The sequence below is a fragment of the Balaenoptera physalus genome, assembly GCF_965194825.1.
Source record: "Balaenoptera physalus genome assembly, chromosome: 14".
Taxonomy (NCBI): domain Eukaryota; kingdom Metazoa; phylum Chordata; class Mammalia; order Artiodactyla; family Balaenopteridae; genus Balaenoptera; species Balaenoptera physalus.
The window spans coordinates 42,606,102-42,621,104 of record NC_138893.1 but is presented as its reverse complement, the minus strand read 5'-3'; the positions used below and the strand labels follow the sequence as shown (position 1 = coordinate 42,621,104).

General features: G+C 41.2%; 1 long non-coding RNA gene across 1 annotated transcript; it reads left to right on the top strand.

The window, feature by feature from the left end:
- Positions 1-231: 231 nt before the first annotated feature.
- LOC309643067 lies at positions 232-6,783 on the top strand. The gene is made up of 2 exons (XR_014253530.1): positions 232-728; positions 4,792-6,783. It is a non-coding gene; the product is annotated as an uncharacterized lncRNA (long non-coding RNA).
- Positions 6,784-15,003: the final 8,220 nt, after the last annotated feature.

Genomic DNA, 15,003 nt, shown 5'->3' with positions numbered 1-15,003 from the left:
CCTTACGGGTTTTAATTTTGAGTCAACTGCATCTAAGCAGTATTTACTTTGGGAATTCTCATTTGCACTCATGTTCATCTATTTGCAAAAATGAGTTGTCTCAACATGGGCCTGCTTATCAAGATAGGGTTGTTCACTTTTCCATTTATTAGGGCTATAGTGGAAAAATCAGCTTATTTCTGACTTCTGTCAATGAAATGACAGTGCTTGCTGTGTGGAACCATCTGGATTGTTTGCACCAAACCCTGCCTGGCATCCCTCTGAGTTCAGAGCCCTCCTGTGACTGGGGTGCCTCCAGGAAGTGCTTAGAGCAACAAAAATTTGGCAAAAATAATCCACAAGAGCATCATGAATACAAAAACTCTCCCCACAACAGAACAATTACCAGACAAGCCAAGTACTTTTCTATGGGAACCAGGGTGTACTTGAAGAAATCACCCAGAGACGAAGGCAGAGAGAAACAATCTGTTACCGTTCTTCTAATTTGGCCTGCTTTCATTTCTCTAAAATCACAATTTGCAGTGTGTGGGTGTTACCATGCTGTTTTTTCCCCCTAGCAGAAATGATGACCACGAGAACCTCCACCCTGCATTTGAGCAAGTATCTGTCAATTAGAGTGGTGTATATTGAATATAATAATAGCAGCTTCAGCGCTTATTATATGTCAAGGAATGGTCTGGGCATTTTAAGTGAACCAACTCACTGAATCCTCACAACAACCCTATGAGGTAGGTACCATTATTATTTTTATCTTTTAAGTGGGAAGGTGAAACAGAGAGAGGTTAAGTTAGAAAGATTAAATTTCCTAAACAAGTGCCATTGTTCATCAATTCTAAGACAAATTTTTGTCATATTTTAACATCACTGAAATTAGGATATTTCCTGCAATTGATGGCATATTAGCATTGTGTCATAATTTGGTTGGCAGCTCTTTTTCTTAGTGAGGCTTAAAATAATGATTGTTTTACAGTCAATGTCATCTTAAATGTGATGAGATACAGAAGGTGAGAGAGCCAGGGTAGAGTCCAAACAGTTTGGTTCTGGCGTCTGTGTGCTCAGACCATACAGTGAGAAGCTCCTGCTGCCCCAGGGAGGGGGTAGGGGAAAAATACACTTTGATTTCAACCAGGAGTTCAGAAAGTGCTGTGAATAGGATTTCCAGGAAGACCACACCACTTACCTAGTTCTTAAATTGGCCATTAAAAAGCAAAACTTTACTTACTTGGTTTTGAAATGGGAAAAAAAAAAAGCCAAGACCGTCTAAGCCAGTTTCTCAGTCTTTTTTATTTTTTTAATCCTCAACACTTTTTGACAAATCTCATACCAGTTCCCTCCCTCTGACACCTCCCAGGAATTCTGATATGCTGACCCTGCCATCACCCCACTCAGAGTGCGAGTCTTCGGCCTGAAGATTACCCCAAAATGTTCTTGTTCTGTGTACAGTTATGCATGGGATTGGATCCCTTTCTCTTTCCCTATCTTCTCGAGCATAGTAATATTCACACAGCACTAAACTTAAATTTTTTTAAAAGAGTGAGGCTGAGTCACAGGGTGTGAGGAAGAGTTAAGTTTATGTGCGCGCACGCGCGCGCACGTGTGTGTGTGTGTGTGTGTGTGTGTGTATGCTGTGTGTGTTTATATGCTGTGTGTGTGGTTTGAATTTTTTGTTTGCTTTTTGTTTTGTTTTATATTTTTGGTTGTTGGGCAAGAAATCCCTATTTTAGAAAAAGAAGAAAATCTGTAATGTAAACCAATTTATTGTTCCCAGTTTTTCTATCAACAACACATTGATTCTGTTGCCCAGGAAACTAGAGGGAGTTTCTGGAGAATTAATTACCTCATTCCAAACCAAGGGGTCACGAAACGCTCTCTTTTCAACTCTGTTTTCATAGGAAACAAAGGCCATTCCTCGTAGCTCACCTGAGTCTCTCTTGAGTCTGAAACCTGAGCCTCTACTCATAACTGGGATTTCGCCCTTCCTGCTGCAAACCATATGTCAGGTTATAACGGGAAAACCCTATAGTTACAGTTCGGGGGAGGGGGAGGGGGAGGGGGGGAAAGAAAGGATGAGGTCACAAATCCCTGCAGGAGGCAATCACAGCTCTAACCCAAAGCTGCTAGAAAAACATGTTCCAATAAATTAAATAGATTGTTTTCATAGCCCTTCAACTTCAACATTTGGCTCTTTATGGTGGAAGTGTCTTTCCCTCTACTCCTTGTCATAATTGGGCTCTTTCTAGACATCTGCAAAAGCAGCTAGCCTGCCCTTGGCCTGTAATCAGCCTGGATTTTGTTCCCTTCACCTGGAAAGTTACTTTAATTAGATGCATTTTTATTCCTCTTCTTCCTTTGGTGGAGGCACCATATACAGAGGATCTGGGGGCAGGTGGGGTCTTCGGAGTCACTAAACCAGACGGAGGCCTCTTAGGGGGCTTCCGTGGTGCCGAGGACCCCCCAGGACTCTAGAAAAAGATGCCTGAGGGATCCAGATGAAAGCACCATGGAAGAATTTGCCCTCCCAAAGGCACAAGGATGGGAGTGAAGACTCACGGACGTGCCCCACTGTCAAAAAGGAAGTCTTGAGTACCCAGGAGTAATCCAGTTACCAATCTGAGCCAAAGACGACATTCACCAGGAGTGAGAACATAGTCATTGTCACATACGTGGAGGACGACAGACGACAGGAGTGTTTCCTTAAAAATGACTGGCAGAGAACTGACTCACATGTGGATGGTGGAGGAGAAAGGGAACAGGACTGGAAATCTGGCAGACTTAAATCTGCAACCTGGCTCTGCCACTTGCTAGCTGAGTGATGTGCAGTGAAATATCTGAGCTCTCTGAACCTCTGTTTCTTCTTCTATAAAGTGAGGATTACAATAGACAATAGGATTCTTATGAGAATTGAATTATTCCTTGTATTCCACAGGCACTGAATAAATGCTCTGCCCTATGCAATGCATCATGGGATCTTTAAGCAGAAGGTCCTCACTCTCCACAGGAGAGGGTTAAGGCAGCACCTTTGCCTATGAGGGAGCATCTTTCCACGATAGCAGTTATGCTCTCCCCTACCCCCTCACCCCCAACAAAGGACAGACTGCTCCTACTCTTCAGCGCATCTGAACTCCTTTTCTCTGGGGCCTAGTGGGCCTCAGAGGTTAGAGCTGTGCTTATTCCACTTCTCCTAACAAGAGACCAGGAATGTGGACACCTCTGGCCTTGCAGGAACCGTGCTGTTTGAACACATCTGGATCAATGTCATGGACAACTTACCATCTTGTGCACTTTCAAAAACAACGTAAAGGGACATCTCCCTTTCTTTCAGCTCTGTTCTGTGAACTTATTTCCATAATAAGCACATTTTAGAAGGCACTTGGTCTATTGCTGCTTAATCCTTTCTTTGGCCTATAAGCCTTTAAAATGCCCATTCTGCCTGCTTTGGGAACCCCACCTCCTCTGTGAGGCCCTCTCTGGTTGCCCAACACCCAATCTGCCCTCCCTTCTCAGGACTCCTGCAACACTTCTAATAAGCATCATATGGTTGAGCAGGGAATGCTCCCCCTCCCCCCTCCTCCTCCTTCTTCTCCTCCTCCTCCTCCTCCTCCGTAGTGCTGTGGTCACCTCTTTGACTGATGTTAAGTCCCTCAACTAAGGCTGCCAGATTAAATACAGGATGCCAGTTAAATTTGAATTTCCAAGAAGCAACAAATACCTTCCCAGTATAAGTGTGCCCCATGTATTGCATCCCGTATTTTTATCTGCTACATCTGGCAACAATAAGGCCAGACTATGACGCTTCTGCATCTACCACTGCACTCAGCATGGAAGTGAGACTATTCTGCACCAGGCAAAAATAATTGCTGGTAACAACAACAATAATAATAGCTAACATTTATAGAGAATCAACCACCTGTATTTGCTAGATACTGCACTAATTAATTTTATATAGCCTATGTTAAGGAGAGGGTACGTATACATACACATGTTGTTGATACACAGGGTAGGATATGATCTTTTCTTAAAGGCAATACAGCTTAAAGATTGAGGGGAGGTCCTCTAAGCCATGTGACCCAGCTCTGTCACTTACTGTCCCTGTGCCCTTGGCTGTTTACCTACTCTTTCCTTATTCCCCTCATCTATAAAGTGATGTGTTTTTCTCCTGGAGCTGTTTAATGGAGATAATACACTAAAGATAAGTGAGATAATACACTAAGGATGAAGAACAGTGCCCAGCACATAGTAAGTTCTCAGAAACTGTCAAAGACATCCTGGTGATGGAGATGGTGTCACTCTTGTTGGAAGTGAGGAGGGAAGCTGTTTGGCCTGAGTAATCAATAGAACCCTCAAGGACAGGTAAGTTTGACAAGTCAGGGGTGATTCCCAAGACAGCAGGAAAGTGGGAAGCAATTTTAGGAAATGTCGAATAGACTTGTTAGCCAGAAATCAGCAACCCTGCTGCTTCAGTTTGCATGGGATTGATTAAAAATTTTCTTTACCATCTAAAGTGCTCTGTTAAACCTGAAGTCCTCATAGCTAAAAAATTTGCTATCTTGACTAGCGCAGTTTATAGGTCTAAAGATGCAAGTTGAATATTCAGTTATATGGTGGATTTTTTTTTAAAGAGGAACCACCAGGTACAGTTCTACACTTGATTTCTAAGCTTATCACAATGAGATAATATTCACCAAGGCACTGAGATATTCAATGACTATAAATCTATCAACTGATAGTCTTTTGGTAATGAACCTTGGGAATCCTCTCCAAAATATCTTTTTGCCCCCTTCTTTTCTACAGGAAAACTAGGGTACCAAAGCACGGGCCCAGCACTCGGGACCTTTGCAAGATCTGGGCTTCCGCTGAGGTTTCTACTCAGAGCTGGGGCTGTGGGAACAAAACCAGAGAGGGTGCCAGATGGCAGAGTGTGGGAAGTCTTGGGCTGGAAAGGGATGGCCAAGATAAACAAGCGACTGGAGGTCTGAAAAATGAATGGATAAACATCCAGACCAAAGTCAACAGTGCTGGAGAATCCAACCCGGTCTCCGCAGCCGGCGAGGTCTGGACACATGAATTCAGCCTCAAGTCCTTGAAAGAACTTTTGTGCATCTGATTCTTAAGCAGCCTTGCCTTGGGGCATTGGGGGTGAGGGCAATCACACAGTTCCAATAGCAGCGCAGGAATTGTTAGATTTTCATCAGCATGACTTTCTGTAAGATTTCTGCTTAAAAATCAATAGATGACTGGATACTGGTTGATATTAAAGAGAGAATGTTAATTTTTATAGTATGATACTGGCATTGCGTTTATGTTTTTAAAAGAATCTTTATCTTTTAGAACTACATACTGAACATTTATAGATGAATGATATGATGTGGATTTGCTTCAAAATAAGCTAGGGGTGGAGGCTGGGCATTGGCCATAAACTTAGAGAGCGTTATATGAGTCTCTCTACCTTTATATATGATCCTTGAAATTTTCCATAATACAAAGGTTTAAATTAAAGTTATCACAGACATATTTATTTTGTATCATAGAAAAAGATACAAACAAGGATCTAATAGAATATATGTCTGGGTTGTTTTTAATTTATTCATCATAAGGGACATTGGTTTCAGGTATACATAGAACAAAATGAAATGGCACACTGGCAAAGTTAAGCCATTTGGAGCTATGGATTAAACCTCTTGTATATCAGAATATTTCATGACAGAATGCCTATGCTTTCCTGTAAATTCACTGATAAAGTGTTTATAGCACTGTTTGTATTCTCACTTTCCGGGATAATTGGATTGTGTAGACTTAATTTTGGGGAACAGTAAATTCAGGCAGTAGGATTTATGGTGTGGACCTAAGCGATGCTTCAGACTAGCAGTTATTCCTTGGTTGGCTGGTGTCCTGTTTGCCATGCAGTGGGATCTTGACACAGACTGGGGCAAAAAGAGGAAACAACTGCTTGAAAGTAAGAAGTCTAACACACTGACCAAAAAGTCCCTGCTGGAATTCTTCTCTGACTCAACTCGTTTCCTCCCAGGCTTCTGGTACGATGGGGGTTTTTTTGTTTATTTGGTTTGTCTTTTCAATCTCCGATAAATTTGAATTATAGTCACTCTATGATGTGTGTTATGGAAAAAAAACAAAAAGGCAAACTCTTTAGAATCCTTGTTTAAACTGGAATAACGGATTCAACTTTGAAAGTAATACATGTTCATTTCCTGACCAGCAAAAGACCCCAAATCCTGTGTGACCAGAGTTAGTATTCATGCAACTGCAATGCCTCGAGTCTGTTTGCTGTTGTTGGGTGCTGGGTAGAAATGCCCTGCTGTTCCTCTAAAGTACGGTTGGCACAGTCATTGACTATATGATCTTACTTAGGTTGCAAATGTTGTTAGAAAACCAGCACATGTCATATCACATTGTTTTTAATGCAGTAAAGAGTCAGATGATCCTGCACAGCTTATGCTGTGCGGGAAGGCCGTGTGCAGGCCTGCCTGCTCTGCTCACCGAATCCAAATCAATTATGCTCTAATCAGGACTGTTTCCGGAACTGGTCGGATGGAGGTTCAGAATGAAAAGGAAAAATTGCTATTTCTCTCCAGATCCTGTTTGCATCAGTGGACTCCATCTGAGACACATCCTGTTTGACCTCTGGCGTAGAGGGGGAGGGGAACTGTTCTGTTTGACTTTTGACTGTCACTGATCCCAGGACCTCCACTTTCTGTTGTTGTTTTCTTTTTTCTTTTTCTTTTCTTTTTTTTTTTTTTTTAGGAAAAGCTTGAATTAGTACTAAAACTCAGTCATCATCCTCAGTCCATGAGGATACACAGTCTGAGCTATTCGTGCTTCTCAAATAGTGGTGCATCAGAATCCCCAGGATGCTTGTTTAAAATTCAGATTTCCAGCCCTACCTTGAGACACAGTCTGTAAGAGGATGCTAGTCTAACAAACTACCCAGTTGATTCTGAAGTGTGGTCAAGTTCAAGAATTTGCATCAGGATGAGAACTGCTCAAATCCAGGTTCCTAATCTCAGACCACTGACTCCAGTGAGGCCTAACTCCCCTATTTACGTTCTAATGCTGGGAAAATTGTTTTGAACTTTGGGTGCCTAGAAGGGACAACCAAAAGAGATGCCTTCACTTGTGGGTCAGGCAGACTTAAGGACATTACATCTATACATTCCCGGGGAGTGATCAGTGAGAACTAGAGGGTCAGCTAGAAGGCTACTGTCAGACCCTAACCAAGTTTTCACCAAGCCATGTCAAAAAGAGAAAAATAAGGGTAAAGTTAAATTTATTCGAAGTATTTTGTGATTGTGTTAGCCATATATTTCTGGAAATGTTAAAATACCTGTCTTAGTCTGTTTGGGCTGCTATAATAAAATACTACAGACCGTGTAGCTTATAAACAACAGAAATGTATTGTTCACAGTTCTGGAGGCTGGCAAGTCCAAGATCAAGGTGCCAGCATGGTTGGCTTCAGGTAAGAACTCCCTTCCTGATTCATAGCCTGCATCTTCTCGCTATGTCCTCACATGGTGAAAGGAGCTAGGGATCTCAAGGGAATCTCTTTTATAAAGCCCTAGTCCCATTCGTGAGGGTTCTACTCTCATGACCTAAGCACCTCCCAAAGGCCACACCTTGTAATCACCTTTGGGGGTTAGGATTTCAACAAACAAATTTTGGGGAGACACAAACATTCAGACCATAGCAATATCTTTTCTTTTAGAGATTTATTTTGCATTTACTTACTTATTTTTGGAGTAGCTAATACATGAGGCCCATAGCACAAAATTCAAAATGTGAGAAAACCTCCAATATTGATTATGTAGGCGACCTCCCTCCTACCCCAGAGTTCTAGTTCCCAAACCCAGAAGCAGCCACTGTTACTGATTTCTTATTCTTCAAGATATGCTCTATGCATATACAAGCAGATATGTTTATAGAAACTCATTTTTAATACAGCAGGCAGCATCCTGCATCTTGCTTTTTTCACTTAATAACAGATTGTAAAGATATTTCCATATCAATACATTTGGGAAATCTTTTTTTAATTAAATGATAGTGATAATATATTGTCATTGAATATATTTTAAATGTCCTAACGACTATACACGCATACACACACACACACACACACACACACACACACAGCAGCCTCACATTAGAGACCCAAAAAAGTTGAAAATTTTTTTCTAGTCCATGAAATCTGAAAGCTGAAGCCACTGGCATGATAATAATAAATATGTAATATATATAATACTAATATAATAATTATTGTATTATAACATTTTATAATTAAATGTTTTTATAGTAATAGTTTATTAAACTATTAAATAATAATAGTAAACATTTCAGAATCAACTAGTTCTAGGCTTAAGCCTTACTTCTGTCATTTTCTAGCTCTAAGAACTTAGATAAGTTACTAATTTCTCTGAGCCAGTTTACTTATTTAGCAAAACTAAATAAGGGTGAGGTGGGAAATAAAACCTCCTTCCTAAAGTTGTAAGGATTAAATAAATAATGAATAGAAAGCACCTGGAGCCTTGAACCTGAGGATTGTCAGTATGTGGGACAGCTATTGAGAGTTGGCAGCAGACAAATGCTGCAGAGAGGTGACATTAAGTAAAAGCTGAAAGTATGCATTGACTTTAGCGGTTAGAAGATCAGTTAGAAGATTCAGGCAGAGCTCAGCAGAGTGTTGCGGGCAAAAAAGCAGAGCTGGCAGGAGGAGAGGGGTGGCTGGTGGCGAGAGGAAGAGGTTGGTGGTAAGTACATGCATTGTTGCTAAAGTTGGATGCTTTGTGGTCCAGGGGAGGTAGGGTCCTTGCCAAAGAAATACTGTCTGACAAATAAAAAGAAAATTCAGGAATTCCCTGGCCAGCCAGTGGTTAGGATTCCACGCTTCCACTGCACGGGTTCAATCCCTGGTCAGGGAACTAAGATCCCACATCCCGCATGCCATGCCGTGGGGCCAAAAAATTAAAAAAAAAAAAAAAAATCAACCCTCTGGTCCTTTACCTGCATTTTCTGAACACCTAAAAGGGAAAACAGTGTAGAGTAGTATTTCTTTCCTTTTTTTTTTCCCCACCCAAATCCTGTCTGTAAATGGGAAGAAATGGAGAGTGGGTCTCTTCTGCAACTCCACTGGGAAAAGATAAAAGTGGTATAAGTGTTATTGAATAAATGCTGTTGAAATAAGTTTTAAGAAGTGACTTATACCATCTTGAAAAGTGAGACATTATAAGATTTTTTTTTTAAACAGGGATGGCAGAACTGACACATCATGTTCTCCTGTTTCTTCACTTTCTGTTTTGTTGAATTTTTTTTTAAGGAGAATTTCAAACATATACTAAAGTAGAAAGACAGCATAATGAACCTTATGATCATCTTCAACAATTATCAACTCATGGCCAATTTCCCGGTACCTTCCCTGCACCTCTCCTCAGTATTATTTGAAGCAAGTACCAGAAACCGTATCATTTCATCTCCAAGTATTTCAGGATGTATCTCTAAAAGATAAAGATTCTTTTTAAAACAAAACTGCAATACTACTAACATCCCTAAAAAATTAACAATAATCCCTCAACATCATTAAATGTCCAGTAAGTGTTCCAATGCCAATGGTCTCATGAATGTCTACTTTCTTTTAACAGATTATTTGAATCAGGATACAGATAAGATCCACATTGCAATGGCCTTTTCAAAAAATCAGTAGGATCTCCTTTCACTTCTCTTCCCCCGTTCCCCCTTGCAACTTATTTATTGAAGAAGTGTCTTTCTTTCCTTCAGTCTGGATTTTGCTAATTGCCTCCCTGTGACATAGCTACCACATTCCTCGCACTCCTTCCTAACCCCTAGATTTCCTAAAAATTGACGACTACAGACTTTTCCATTTTTTTTTACAGTTCAGTGGATGTAAAATAGTATTTCAGGTTTTCCCTGGTGGCGCAGTGGTTGAGAATCCGCCTGCCAAGGCAGGGGACGCGGGTTAGAGCCCTGGTCCGGGAAGATCCCACATGCCACAGAGCAACTAACCCAGTGCGCCACAGCTACTGAGCCTGCGCTCTAGAGCCCACGAGCCACAACTATTGAGCCCATGTGCCACAACTACTGAAGCCCACGCACCTAGACCCCATGCTCTGCAACAAGAGAAGTCACTGCAATGAGAAGCCCATGCACCGCAACGAAGAGTAGCCCCCGCTCACTGCAACTAGAGAAAGCCCACGCACAGCAACAAAGACCCAACTCAGCCAAAAATAAATAAATAAATAAATAAATTTTAAAAAATAGTATTTCATTATTTGCTTTTTCCTGTTTATTGATAAAGTTGAACATCTTATAAAAAAATTGAAAATTACATCTGAAGCCTTGATTAGATTCAGGTTTGATTTTTTTAAAAGACTATTTCACAGTGTTTATTTTCATCAGAAGGGACTTAATGTCTAATTCTTTCCTTTCTGTGCTGTTAGCAGCCACTGACGTTTGATGCCAAGTCTCTTAATGTTTTTGGTTTTTCCATCTCTTTTGTTCACTGTCTTTTGGTAAGCTGTTGCTTCTGGGCAAGGCTGAGTCACAGGTTAAGTTCTCCCAGCTTTGGACCACTAACAATTTTCAGAGACCAATTACTCCAAAGTTATGCTTTTCCAGAATGATTTTTTTTTCAGTTATATTGAGATATAATTGACATACAACACTGTATTCGTTTAAGGTACAACCCAGTTATTTGATACATGTAAATATTACAAAATGATCACCACAATAAGTTTAGCTAACATCTGTCACCTAGCATAGTTACAATTTTTTTCCTTGTGATGAGAATTTTTAAGATCTACTCTCTTAGCAATTTTCAAATAAATAATACAGTATTGTTAACTATAATCACCATGCTGTACACTGCATCCCCAGAGCTTATTTATCCTCTAATTGGAAATTTGTACCTTTTGACCACCTTCACCCATTTCCCCCACCGCCCCTCCCTGCCTCTGGCAACCACCAATCTGTTCTGTTTCTTTTTTTTTTTTTTTTAATAAATTTATTTATTTTTGGCTGCACTGGGTCTTCATTGCTGTGCGTGGGCTTTCTCTAGTTACGGTGAGCGGGGGCTACTCTTTGCTGTGGTGCACAGGCTTCTCATTGCGGTGGCTTTTCTTGTTGCGGAGCATGGGCTCTAGGCACGCAGGCTTCAGTAGCTGTGGCTCATGGGCTCAGTAGCTGTGGCTCGTGGGCTCTAGAGCACAGGATCAGTAGTTGTGGTGCAGGGGCTTAGTTGCTCCACGGCATGTGAGATCTTCCCAGACCAGGGCTCAAACCAGTGTTCCCTGCATTGGCAGGTGGATTCTTAACCACTGCACCACCAGGGCAGTCCCTGTTCTGTTTCTGAGTTCAGTTTTTTTAGATTCCACATGTAAGTGAGATTATACAGTTTTTGTCTTCCTCTCTTTGACTTATCTCACTCAGCATAATGCCCTAACGGTCCATCCATGGTGTCACAAATGGCAGGATTTCCTTCCTTTTTTATGGCCAAATAATATATATAATTATCTATTATATACATAATAGATATATCCCACGTTTTCTTTATTCGTTCATCTGTCGATGGACACTTAGGTTGTTTGTCTTGGCTGTTGTAAATAATGCTGCAATGAACATAGGCGTGCAGCTATCTTTTCTAGTGATTTCATTTCCTTCAGATATATACCCAGAAGTAGAATTGCTGGGTCATATGGTAGTTCTGTTTTTAATTTTTTGAGGAACCTCCATACTGTTTTCCATAGTGGTTACACCAATTTACATTCCTATCAACAGTGCACAGGGTTCCCTTATCTCCAAGGGAACCCTTGGAGATAAGCTGGAGTTTGGCCTGCTTTAATCCAACATTCATTCATTTGTGAGGAGACAAGAATTATTACACAGCAGAGTTCCCACCCTTTCCCCCCTCTTTACAGACAAAAAGGATTGTGTAATTGTGAACTCTTCTGCCCTTGGAGAAGGATTCTGTCAAGAGATAACAAGCATTGGTGAGAAACAATATTTGTTATCTCTTGCCTTTTTAGGACAGGTGTTCTGACAGGTGTGAAGTGATATCTCCTTGTAGTTTTGATTTGCATTTCCCTGATGATTAGTGATGTTGAGCATCTTTTCATGTACCTGTTGGCCATTTGTGTGGCATGCAGGATCTTTAGTTGCGGCATGCAGGATCCAGTTCCCTGACCAGGGATCGAAGCCGGGCCCCCTGCATTGGAAGCACGGAGTCTTAATCACTGGACCACCAGGGAAGTCCCTGTGTGTCTTCTTTGGAAAAATGTCTAGTTCCTCTGCCCATTTTTTAATTAGTTTTTTTTTGCTATTGAGTTGTATGAGTACTTTATGTATTTTGTATATTAACCCCTTATCAGATATATGACTTGCAAATATTTTTCCTCCCATTCTATAAGTTGCCTTTTCATTTTGTTGATGGTTTCCTTTATTGTGCAGAAGCTTTTTAAAGTAGTCCCACTTGTTTATTTTTGCTTTTGTTGCCTTTTCTTTTGGTGTCAAATCCAAAAAATCGTTGCCAAGATCAATGTCAAGGAGCTTACCACCTATGTTTTCTTCTAAGAGTTTTATGGTTTCAGGTCTTATATTCAAGTCTTTAATCCATTTAAGACTGGTCCTGGGTCTTCCCTGGTGGTGCAGTGGTTGGGAGTCTGCCTGCCAATGCAGGGGACACAGGTCCGGGAAGATCCCACATGCCGCGGAGCAATTAAGCCTGTGCGCCACAACTGCTGAGCCTGTGCTCTGGAGCCCGCGTGCCACAACTGCTGGGCCCACGCACCACAACTACTGAGGCCTGCGTGCCTAGAGCCCGTACTCTGCAACAGGAGAAGCTACCGCAATGAGAAGCCCGCGCACCGCAACGAAGAGTGGCCCCTGCTCACTGCAGCTGGAACGAGCCCGTGCACAACAACGAAGACCCAATGCAGCCAAAAAGCAAAAAAAAAAGACTGGTCCTAAATGTGTATTATTCTGAACACCAAGAACAGAAAAATAGTACAGAGCGATATCTCTTTAAGACCCACTTCTTTCTTATGGGCCTTAAAGACTGTTCTTGTGTTTCATTCCCTAAAACTGCCCCCACCCTGCAATCTTCAAAAACTTTCTTGCTGGTTAATATGCCTCTTCCTACTCTTCCCCTTCCTTTTTGATTCTGTATCTAGAAAGCCCAAAGAACCATTCAGCTGGCAGTGACAGAATCCTTCTCAAAGGGCAGAGCAATTCACAATTACACAATCATCTTTGGCTGTCAAGATGGGGGAAAGGGTGGGAACTCTGCTGTGTAATAATTTTTGTCCCTTCACAAATGAATGAATGATGGACTAAAGCGGACTAAACTCCAGCTGGGATGCACAGACCCATGGAATGTGTGAAGGGGTGTACCTAAGCAAAATCGTGAGGGGCTGTGAGAAGGATGTGTGCCATGACAGATGGTCATGAACATGAATTAACATGAATTAGTTGATCACAGGCACTTTGCTGGACCTGTGGGAGTGATATTTGGGAAAAAAGACCATTCTAGGGCCTCTCCAGTAACTGTATTAAGGGAACCAGTTACTCTCTCTCTCTCTGCATATAGAGCTGCATACTTGACCCTAGACCATGTATCATGCAATGGCATGCTACTTTTTTCCATTTCTGAGTAAACAATCCATGGCCAAAGGCCAACTAAAAAGTGCTGGGCGAATCCTGGGCATCAAGCCCAGCATCACAAGGTGAGCATATGATGGGCAAAAGAAGACAGGAGCCGAGGGGAAAGGGCCAGTTACTTAGCTCTGCAAGCATCCTAAGCTCCTTGGAATAGATGCGTTTCTCAGCCTCTCCTCCCAGCCCCCTCCTCCAGAAAAATTAGAGCCCAATTTAACAAAGCAGAAAGGTGGACAACTTGACCGTGTGTTAAGTTTGGTTACTTTCAAAGTGATATTCTGGTTTACTTAAAGATGCAGTGTAAATAATTGGCTTCATGTTTCACCAACTCAAATGAAAGATAGGTGTCAATGTGAATAAGTGATAATTCTCTTTTACCCAGAGAAACTCAAACTGAGGCAAAACAGTGGAGTGGCGGAGTTGCTGAGAGCCCAGGTTTTGGGATTAGACAGAGCTTGTTACATCCTGTCTCCATCAATTTGTATCTGTGTGTCTTTGGGCAAGTTTCTAGAAAATGAAGATAACTAACCACACCTACTTCATAACAGTTCGTGAACACATGGGTAAGACATTTTGCAATATGCCAACCAGCGTATGGGTTCAATAAACAGTTTCTGTTGTTGCTACTAGGAGTTCTTGGAGAATCAGACTTCATGAATGTGCAAGATATTTTTAAATAAACTTAAAATTTTTTGGGTAATTTTATATTTATGGAAAAGTTGCAAAGATAGTCTAGAGAATTCCCATATATGCTTCACCCAGTTTTTTTTACATTAGCATCTTATATTACTGTGGTACATTTGCCAAAACTAAGAAGCCAACCTTGGCACATTACTATTACTATTACCATATCTATTACTGTTAAACTCAACACTTTATTCAGATTTCACAGTTTCCTATTCCAAGATATAATCTAGGATATCACACAGCATTTAGCAGAATGCTTTTAATTGGCACAACAATCAACATTATTAATCTATCAGTTAGTGACTCCATGGTCAAAACCTAAATATGCCTTCCTAAAACACTTGAGAAGTTCAGTAAGTGGTGCTGAGAAAACTGGACAGCTACATGTAAATGGATGAAATTAGAACATTTTCTCACACCTTACACAAAAATAAACTCAAAATGGATTAAAGACCTAAACGTAAGACTGGAAACCATGAAACTCCTAGAAAAAAAACATAGGCAGAGGGACTTCCCCGGCGGTCCAGTGGTTGGGACTCCGTGCTTCCAATGCAGGGGGCGAAGGTTCGATCCCTGGTCGGGAACTAAGATTCCACATGCATACCGCAACTAAGAGTTCACATGCCACAACTAAGAAGTTCGCGT